Source organism: Trichomycterus rosablanca, chromosome 14, assembly GCF_030014385.1.
Source record: "Trichomycterus rosablanca isolate fTriRos1 chromosome 14, fTriRos1.hap1, whole genome shotgun sequence".
Taxonomy (NCBI): Eukaryota; Metazoa; Chordata; class Actinopteri; order Siluriformes; family Trichomycteridae; genus Trichomycterus; species Trichomycterus rosablanca.
The window spans coordinates 18,849,921-18,859,188 of NC_086001.1; the positions used below are offsets into that span (position 1 = coordinate 18,849,921).

Genomic DNA, 9,268 nt, shown 5'->3' on the forward strand with positions numbered 1-9,268 from the left:
CCGGAACTGGTGCCAGTGCAACAGGTACAGGACTCTTTGCAAAAACAAAAAGAGACCCATGACCAGGTATCTTTAGCCTCTAGCAGGCAGGGGATTGAAAATTTAAAGGCACACTTGCAGAGTAATCTGTGGTAGCTGTTAAGAATTGACTCTGCAAGCCAGTTGGCTCCAAAACACATTAAACACTCAGTTAACAAGCTGCACCGTGTCAATAAAGCAAATGGAAAGGCTGGCCAAAAGTGACCAAACCCCTGGCCCTTTTGCCCAATTAGTTAGGTAAAGATTAAAACTGATTTGTGAATGGGTCTGGAAAAACTACCCGAACTGAAAAATGTCCCTGTGCACGAGTAAGCACTGGAATGTGTGCTTGAAAGTGCTAATTCTTAAAGCTATCGGGTGTGGAAGCAAACTTGAAGTTTGTTGCAAGTGAGTGAAACAACAAGCTGGAGATGCAGGGGATTGAACCTTGGACCTCACACATGCAAAGCACACGCTCTACTACTGAGCTACATCCCTGACTTGTGCTTCCCAGGGTAAGCCTCCAGTGGTGTATAAAGTACCTGAAGGCCATACTTGAGTAAAAGTACAAGTATCTTACCAGAAATTTACTTAGATAGAAGTAAAAGTCACCTTTTAAAATATTACTTGAGTAAAAGTCTAAAAGTATCTGATGTTTAATGTACTTAAGTATTAAAAGTAATTTGATATTAAATGTACTTAAGTATTAGAAGTAGAAGTAAAAGTAAATGCTGTTAGTATAAACTGAAGCGGTCATTTAGAAAAATATAAGATTGTTCTTTTAAGCCTGTAAACCACCTTAACAAGCTTTTTTCTTCCTTCCATCTGAACATGATCTGTGCCAATTCATGATTATAATCAGCTGTTCACATCACCTATTTGAAATCACGTCATTATTTAGTTTTTTTTTAACCTTATTACGAGGACTAAATTGCCCTGTTCCAACTTTTTTTAGAATGTGTTGAAATGACAGTATCAATTTAATAGAGAAAAAAAGCTGTGGATACCTGCACATATCACACATTGGGCGTTTGCTTGGAGGAACCTCCCATTCCCATGAAACTGCCCCCTGCAGGTGCTGCATTTAACCTTGTACATAGATAAATAACACCAAAGAAAAAACAAAAGTAACATTAAATGAGTAATTTTTATGTGACTGAATTATATACAGTTGCAATCAGAAATTTAACCCCCTCACCCCAAAAAACATAGACAGTAAATGACAAACTTCATTAAACAAAAAAAACTATTTACTGATACAATATCCAGTGATTCCCCCTCTAGGTGAGCAGTCATAACTCTTTGTAGTTATGTAGTCTGTCATTCTTGAAAACAAATAAATAAAAGAAAATTATGTGTTTTATAAAATTTGAACCTGGTCATGTTTTGTTGAGATCACGTTGTTAATCATACCTTCATAAAGTATGTGCCCCCTGGCCTTTTGGGTCTGTGTACCTTTGGTAATTCGTTTTTCACTTTAAATCCCAAAGTTGAAAAACAAGAAAACGGGGCGTTATTCGTTTTTCGTTTTAAGATCAAAAATCAAAAATCAAATAACAAATAAACAGAAATTGAAAAATGGCTCGTATTTTAATTTTCCTAAATCAAAATTTTTTATCAGTTCAACCAGAAATAAAAGTGCGAGCGCGTGCACGTGCTGATGTGCGTATACATGCTTCATATAAAGTGTAAATCAGGTACAAGTGTTGAGAAGACGGTGCAAAAAGTCATAATAACGTTACACCTCGTTCTGACTTTTGTGTCTGCCGTACTTTTTCCTGCCCTTGTAATTCACACAGGAACTATTTATCCTAAAGAAATAGGGGGCTATTCTAAGAAAAAAGAATGCTGCATTATTTTTTACATTATTATTATTATTACCGTATAGGACTCAATTCTGTAATACAGGCATAACTGATCGTACATGTCACATAGTGGTGGTAAATTCGGTTCATTTTATGGACTCGGGTTAGTCTGAGTCACTCAGTGATGTGATTTGGTTCACTTGAGTATTGGTTTTTGAAACGAAAAACAAAAAACGACCAGTTTTCTTGTTTTTCAACTTTGGGATTTGAGATGAAAAACGAATTACCAAAGGTACACGGACCACAGTAGCTGAACTTCCTAAAACCCAGAATCTACACGTACAAATCCTACATTCATTCCACAAAGTTCACAAACTACATGATGTAATGAGTGAAAACTTGATGTTTGGAGCTCCTCTGGTGTGCAGGCTGGTACTGTGTATCAGCACTACTTGCTGTGTGCAGGACCTGAGTCGTATCTGCTCCAGTCACTGGTTGGTGGCATTAAGCTCAGTCATGAACTTTAAGAAATATATAGTTTAGATAGTTCACACCAGGGCTGGACTGGGAACAAAATTCAGCCCTGGACTTTTTTCTTGACCAGCCCACTACAAGCACATTGCGCCACACATATCACCCCCTAATCAAATGTTAGATGATTGATATTAATAGTTTTCATCTATCTTACCACTAAAGTTAATAACTCACTATATTAAAAATTAAAATAATAAAAAAATAACTACAAACAAATATATATATTTCCAACACTTTCCTTTGGGATTAATAGTTCTATCCATCTATCACACACATACAATTTACAATTTCTTAAATGGTTCTATTGGATTTCCCCATCCTGTCTCATTAAACCACAAGAAATAAAATTAAACCTTTCTTTCATTAAACCTTTAACACTGGTAAATATGCTTTTTTCACACTTTTATTTACACGTGATTCACGTTTGTTCCAAATTAGTGCATTGCTCCGATGAGCAAAGAAATAAATACTTTATATGTTGACAAGGAAAATTAACCATGTGAGCTATGCACATAATCACTCAAAAAAATGTCCTGAACAACTGCATTTTCCTTTTCTGTATTATAGAGGACAAGATAGTGTTTACTTTTTCTGAGGAGCAGAGACTAATGGTACCATCTCAAATTATATCCACCGCCCTATGTAGTGCACTATGTTGGACATGATATCATAGAACTTTCACAAGAATCGTCCTTAAAACGGCTGGTTTAAAGCCCCTGATATCCAACAGTAGCTTAGATAACTACTTATTAATCATTCAGCGACTGTTAAAAGAAATGTTTTGTACTGTTAGGAAGTACCCTAAGTAGGGCATAGGCGACATTTGAGATGGGCCCACAGTCTCTTCTTAAACGGCTTTACTAACGAAGCAGAGTCACTGAACACTAACTTTTCCTTTTCTGCTCTTTGGCTATGCTGTAGTTCCACACTGCCAAACAGGTTGTCCAGTTTCCTGCACTTTCTGCATCTGCTTGCAGCTTTTTCTGTTTTTTAATCACGGGCTATTTACGGACCTCCTTTACGCTTTTTCGACCCTTTCTCTATCTCGCACTCATTCATAGCTTTTGTACCGGTGCTTGTGATTGCGGTTTATCCTGGGGGAGGGACATTTCTGTGATTGGCCAATTGACATGCAGTGAGGATACTGTGGTGGGCCAATGCACACTTCAGGATTATTATTCAGGAATATTAAAACAGAATTAATTTTTTACTCTCTCCGCGGCCCACATACAGAGCGGCCCACCGGGAAAACTCCCGACCCTCCCGATGGCCAGTCCATCCCTGGTTCACACATATAAGAACCCACAAAACCTCTTAGATGTGTACTATTAAAGTCCGTTTCAGCTGGTTGAATGGAGTTAGTGTAGAATTGTGTACAAAGATCTAAAGAGAACAGATGAACTGGCCGGTTAGCTCAGTTGGTTAGAGCGTGGTGCTAATAACGCCAAGGTTGCGGGTTCGATCCCCGTACGGGCCACACCCACTTTTGGACTTTAACAAACAAGCAGGGCCGGCACTAGGGGGGGGCTGAGGGGAGCATTGCCCCCCCAAATTGTGTCTTTGCCCCCCCAAGCACAATGCAAGCAACGGCTATTTTTCAAATTATCTCTGAACCAATTACAAAAATGCATTTTGTTTTACAGCGTGAAGATATTTCCTTGCTTATTCCTGATTGGCTCTTTGAGTCATATAAAAATCGGCAGACTGCCCCAAACAGTTCAGTTCGGCAGTATATGTTCTGTTAGTGTGAGCGAGAGGCAGGTATACTGGTAAACACTCTTCTGAGTTTAAACTGACTTCCACATGGTAATATTTGCTTAACTGTGGTTTTTCGTTGCTTTAATGTTACTTACCTCTTACATAGGTGTTGCTTAAATTATTTTATTAGCCGTTAGCGGTTAGGCTAACTTGGTTCTCCTAACACAGGCTTAAGTTTATTGATGTCTTTCTGTGTGCATTTTTCATTTAATAAATATACATTGTAGAAACACTTATAATGCATCATTTTTTTATCTCAAAAAAAATCAACTGACCGTGTGAGTGTCGCACCCGAGGGCTCCTCCACACCATGTCAAACACCACCAGCGTTAGCTGACTTACCAGATACTTTACCAGATTTTTTACCATTAAAGTGCAGTAGATAGGAAAATTTTCCTTATTTTATGTACTTTCATATTTTTTTCTTTTTCAAAATAGAAATGTGACGAATATCCCCCCCCCCCCTTTTTTTTTTACAGAATTAGTATTCTTTTGTTTTCTTTATATTTTAATTTCCCAATAATATAAATATTCTCACTCATTCCTATTTCCACGTTTGAATATTCTCAGTCTGTGTGTAGGTACATTTGTCAGCTTTGACTTAAATTTGTATTAAAGCCTTTCAAGAAATAGAGTTGTTCTATTAGTAATGGCAATTTAATTAAGGGGGCGTATTAAAATGAAATACAATTAGATAATCTTTTTTCTCCATTTACATAATCAACATGTATTTTTTAATCATTGGGTTTTAAGTTTAAGTTCGAAAACATGCATTTTTATTTCTTTACCTCATACATCACTTTAAGCCAGTATCAATAGCTTGGCTGTCATCATTCATGCACAAATCAAGCCTTGAATATATTTCTGGCTTCAAAAACATGACTATCAACATGCCCCCTCATTAGGTTTTACTGCCCCCCCAAGCAAAGCAGTCCAGAACCGGGGCTGCAAACAAGTGATCCTTCTCTAACTAGCAGGTATTATTGACCTGGACTTCAAACGTTGTCTCTGACAAGTGTGAGATCTTCTTACTGCCCCTCTCATTCAGGTCAGAAACATGCCATTATTTCAGTTTGCCAAACTTAATGACCCTTCTGTAAATGGTTTAATGTGCACACTGCTGCTACTGGCTTGTTTTTCTTTTCTACAATGTAAGTTCAGACCTTCAGGTTCATGTTATTTGAGATCTCTACATAGATTTCTTCCTCATGTACAGAAAGACGCAGTTCAGTTTGAGAAGCTCACAGCGGGAGAGCGAGTGAGTCTGCGCGTTCAAATGAATCAAATGAGTCGATTCTTTAATCCGGTTCTTTAAGTCGAACGACAGGAATAGACTCGAAAGAGTCGATTCACTAAGTTGATAGTAGTCAGCAATGAGCCGTTAGAAGCTGAGGGAGTCGATTCTTTTTGATGAAGTCAACTTTTTATGTTATACAAAATACTTAAAAGAGTCGGATCACTATCGTTAGCTGTCATTTAAAAATACAGAGACAAACCATCTAATCTAATACAAAATAGAATAAATAATGTACAGTATAACAGTTTAATGATGCACCATACATACAGTGAAGCAAAATGCAAAACCCCTAAACTTGTAAAAAGCTTCATTTAAATAATAATAAAATGTCAAAAATACATCAAATCACCTAAATATTATCTACATAACACATACAGCAAAAACATGTGAATGTGGAAGCATATGTGTGTGTATTGTGTATGTGTGTGTGTGTGTGCAAAAATTATTTGGACACCTTACATGAGCTTGTTGGACATCTAATTTAAAAAAACAAACAGTATTAAAAATCAAGTGACTTCTGTGTGATCATTAGTGACTTGTGATCTGCTGAACAGGTGCACAAACATCAAATCATCTGCTTCAGAGCGACAGGGAGGGACGGGCCAACTGTGTCCTGAACTTAATGCAATTTTCCAACAGTGGAACGTTTTGTTGTGATTTTGATACTTGGGTGGCAATGTTTAACTAAAATTACTTTTATTTAGTGTTTATTCTAAATTACCTCAGTTTTGTCAACTGATTTCAGTCAATTATATCAATCACGTAAGTTTAAATCACTTGAGATGTAAAATTAAAGTCTGAAGTTGTGGTTTTGCTTTATTTACTCAGCAAATGGCGAATCATTACGTTTATTTTTTATGGTGTCAGAGTTCCATGGTGTAATGGTTAGCACTCTGGACTCTGAATCCAGCGATCCGAGTTCAAATCTCGGTGGGACCTTAATGCTTTTATTTGGGGCCCGGTGTGAGGTCCAAGATTGAGAAACATTAGCAGTTTCAGGATGGTAGCATTCAACGCATGTGCAGTACAACAGAGCATCACAATTGCTTGTGCTAGTTTAGAGTCACCTTAACCGAACCCATGGCCTTGGTGTTATTAGCACCACGCTCTAACCAACTGAGCTAACCACCCAGTTCATCTATTCTCTGTAAATCTTTGTACATAATTCTACTCTAAACTTTAAATCAATTTAAAATTTTTAGCAGGAGAAATAACTCAAAGCATGCACAAATTGAGACGTGTCCTGAGTAGGGTGGCCAGATGTCCGGTTTTAGGCCAGACAGTCCGGCTTTTCAGCTGCCAGTCCTCCATTCACGCAACGCTAGGACGGACACTTAAAAATCCTCCTTTTGGAGTGAACTGGTTTCATTTTTGATCAATATTATTTACCATTGGCTCAGGTACATGTCAGAACAAATGCTTTGTATTTCATTGGTTTAATAGCCTCATTTGACTCCTTATAGAGCTACCACTGGCCAATCGGAGAAGGTCCGCCCTCTAAATTCTAGTCTGTGATTGGGTGGTTGAATTTCGCCCGCCCTCTCTGTCCTGTAAACACCGCTACCTGAGTCTATCACTCAGCTTTCATGATCAGGAACGCGGTGAAAATGCCAAATAGTAAACTTTTGGAGGCAGCGAGAAACTGACTTAAATATAAAAAGTAGACACAACATTTAGTGAGTAAAACAGTAATTTGATATAGAATTCTTGCTTAAATTGGTCAAAAACTCTGTTATATGGGTTCTGGATTCATTCTGTATGTTGCAGTATCATGTCCCCCTGTTCCTAATATGACGTCCGTCTTTTTGGTGTAATGTCCGGCTTTTTGGGGTGTAATGTCCTCCTTTTTGTTACTCTGAATCTGGCCACCCTAGTCCTGAGGCAGCTGAGGTAACTACCTGATTACAGTTTTACCTCACTCACTTTTAATTACTTCATTTTCTTTATTCTTTTACACTATCATAAATTGTTTTACACTAACACACCATGTCAGTGTCACTGCAGTGCTGAGAATGATCCACCACCTAAATAATACCTGCTTTGTTTTTCAATGTGACCATTGACTAGGTGGACTACAGTCAGTAATTGTAGAACTAAATTGTGAACTGAAAAGAGATCTGAACACAGTGGTGTAGTGTGAACTTGGTATTGGTGGTTAAGGTACTGGGATAGCAATCAAAAGGTTGCTGGTTCAAGCCACACCATTGGTGGATTGTCACTGTTGGGTCCCTGAGTGAAGCCCTTAACCCTTAATTACTAGAACTGTGATAAGTGTAAGTAAACATTGCAGTAGTAAATTGGTTTCTTTGCCATGTACAGCTTCTGGACACATTTATTTCTGAATCTAATATACCACCCGACTGTACCAGCGATGATTTTTTAAAATTCTTTAATGACAAGATAAAAAAATTACGACTTCTGAGTCAAAGTGTGTCACTTGCCAATGTTAAGTATGGACTCACTCCAAGCAGCATTGGTGATAATAGTAACGAGTTAATCCAACTAAATTCCTTTAATCCAATCTCCCAAAATGAACTAACTATGTTGATTAAATCATCAAAGTCATCATCGTGTATACTTGATCCTGTTCCAACTCGTTTACTTAAAGATTTACTCCCAGCTATTGTAGAGCCCCTGCTTACATTAATCAATGCATCCCTTAGCCTTGGGTATGTACCTAAATTGTTTAAAAGTGCTGTTATTAAACCCCTGATTAAAAAACCTAATCTTGATCCACATGTTTTATCTAATTATAGGCCAATTTCAAACCTTCCTTTTGTCTCTAAGATATTAGAAAAAGTAGTTTCCAAACAATTATGCTCTTATTTGAATGAAAATTGTATTCATGAAAAATTTCAATCAGGATTTAGACCCAACCATAGTACCGAAACCGCATTAATTAGAGTAGTTAACGAGTTGTTAATGTCTTCTGATAATGGATGTGTCTCTTTTCTTGTTCTATTAGATCTTAGTGCAGCGTTTGATACGGTCGATCATAACATTTTACTGAAGAGGCTAGAAAATACAGCAGGTGTTAAAGGACTCGCTCTCTCTTGGTTTAAATCATATCTGACTGACCGCTCTCAATTCGTTTATGTAAATAATAAATGCTCGGAAACTACAAAAGTAAAGTGTGGTGTTCCACAGGGGTCGGTACTGGGACCCCTATTATTTACACTCTATATGCTTCCACTAGGTGAAATTATTCATAAACATGGCATAAAATTTCACTGCTATGCAGATGACACTCAGCTGTATATATCAGCCAAACCAAATGATACTGACACAATCAGTAAGATAGAAGATTGTGTAAACGACATAAAAAACTGGATGTCGTGTAATTTTCTTTTACTTAATTCAGATAAAACAGAGGTTTTACTTGTTGGCTCTAAAGCTGCAAGAGACAAGTTGTCTAACCTGGTGCTAAACCTAAACACTTTCTCTGTTACTTCCAGCCCAGATGTAAAAAACTTAAGTGTCACACTAGATTCAGATCTTTCCTTTGATACACACATTAATAATATTACTAGAGTTGCTTTCTATCATTTGCGTAATATCTCTAAAATAAGAAATATACTATCTGCTAATGACGCCGAAAAACTGATCCATGCGTTTATAACTTCTCGGTTAGATTATTGTAATGCTCTTCTAATTGGATGCTCTGGTAGATCCATAAACAAACTCCAGTTAGTTCAAAATGCAGCAGCTCGAGTGCTAACTAGAACTAGAAAATTTGATCATATTACTCCTGTTCTATCATCTCTACACTGGCTGCCAGTTAAATTCCGCATTGAATACAAAATACTTTTACTAACCTATAAAGCGCTACATGGTCTGGCTCCACAGTATCTGAGTG

At 37.4% G+C, this 9,268-nt stretch overlaps 2 non-coding genes across 2 annotated transcripts; both read left to right on the plus strand.

Annotated features, from left to right (window-relative positions):
- The first annotated feature begins 3,760 nt into the window (after window positions 1-3,760).
- On the plus strand, window positions 3,761-3,834 carry trnai-aau (transfer RNA isoleucine (anticodon AAU)). The gene has a single exon. It is a non-coding gene; the product is annotated as a tRNA-Ile (tRNA).
- A 2,445-nt stretch (window positions 3,835-6,279) lies between these two features.
- On the plus strand, window positions 6,280-6,351 carry trnaq-cug (transfer RNA glutamine (anticodon CUG)). Its single transcript has one exon. It is a non-coding gene; the product is annotated as a tRNA-Gln (tRNA).
- The last annotated feature ends 2,917 nt before the right edge of the window (window positions 6,352-9,268 follow it).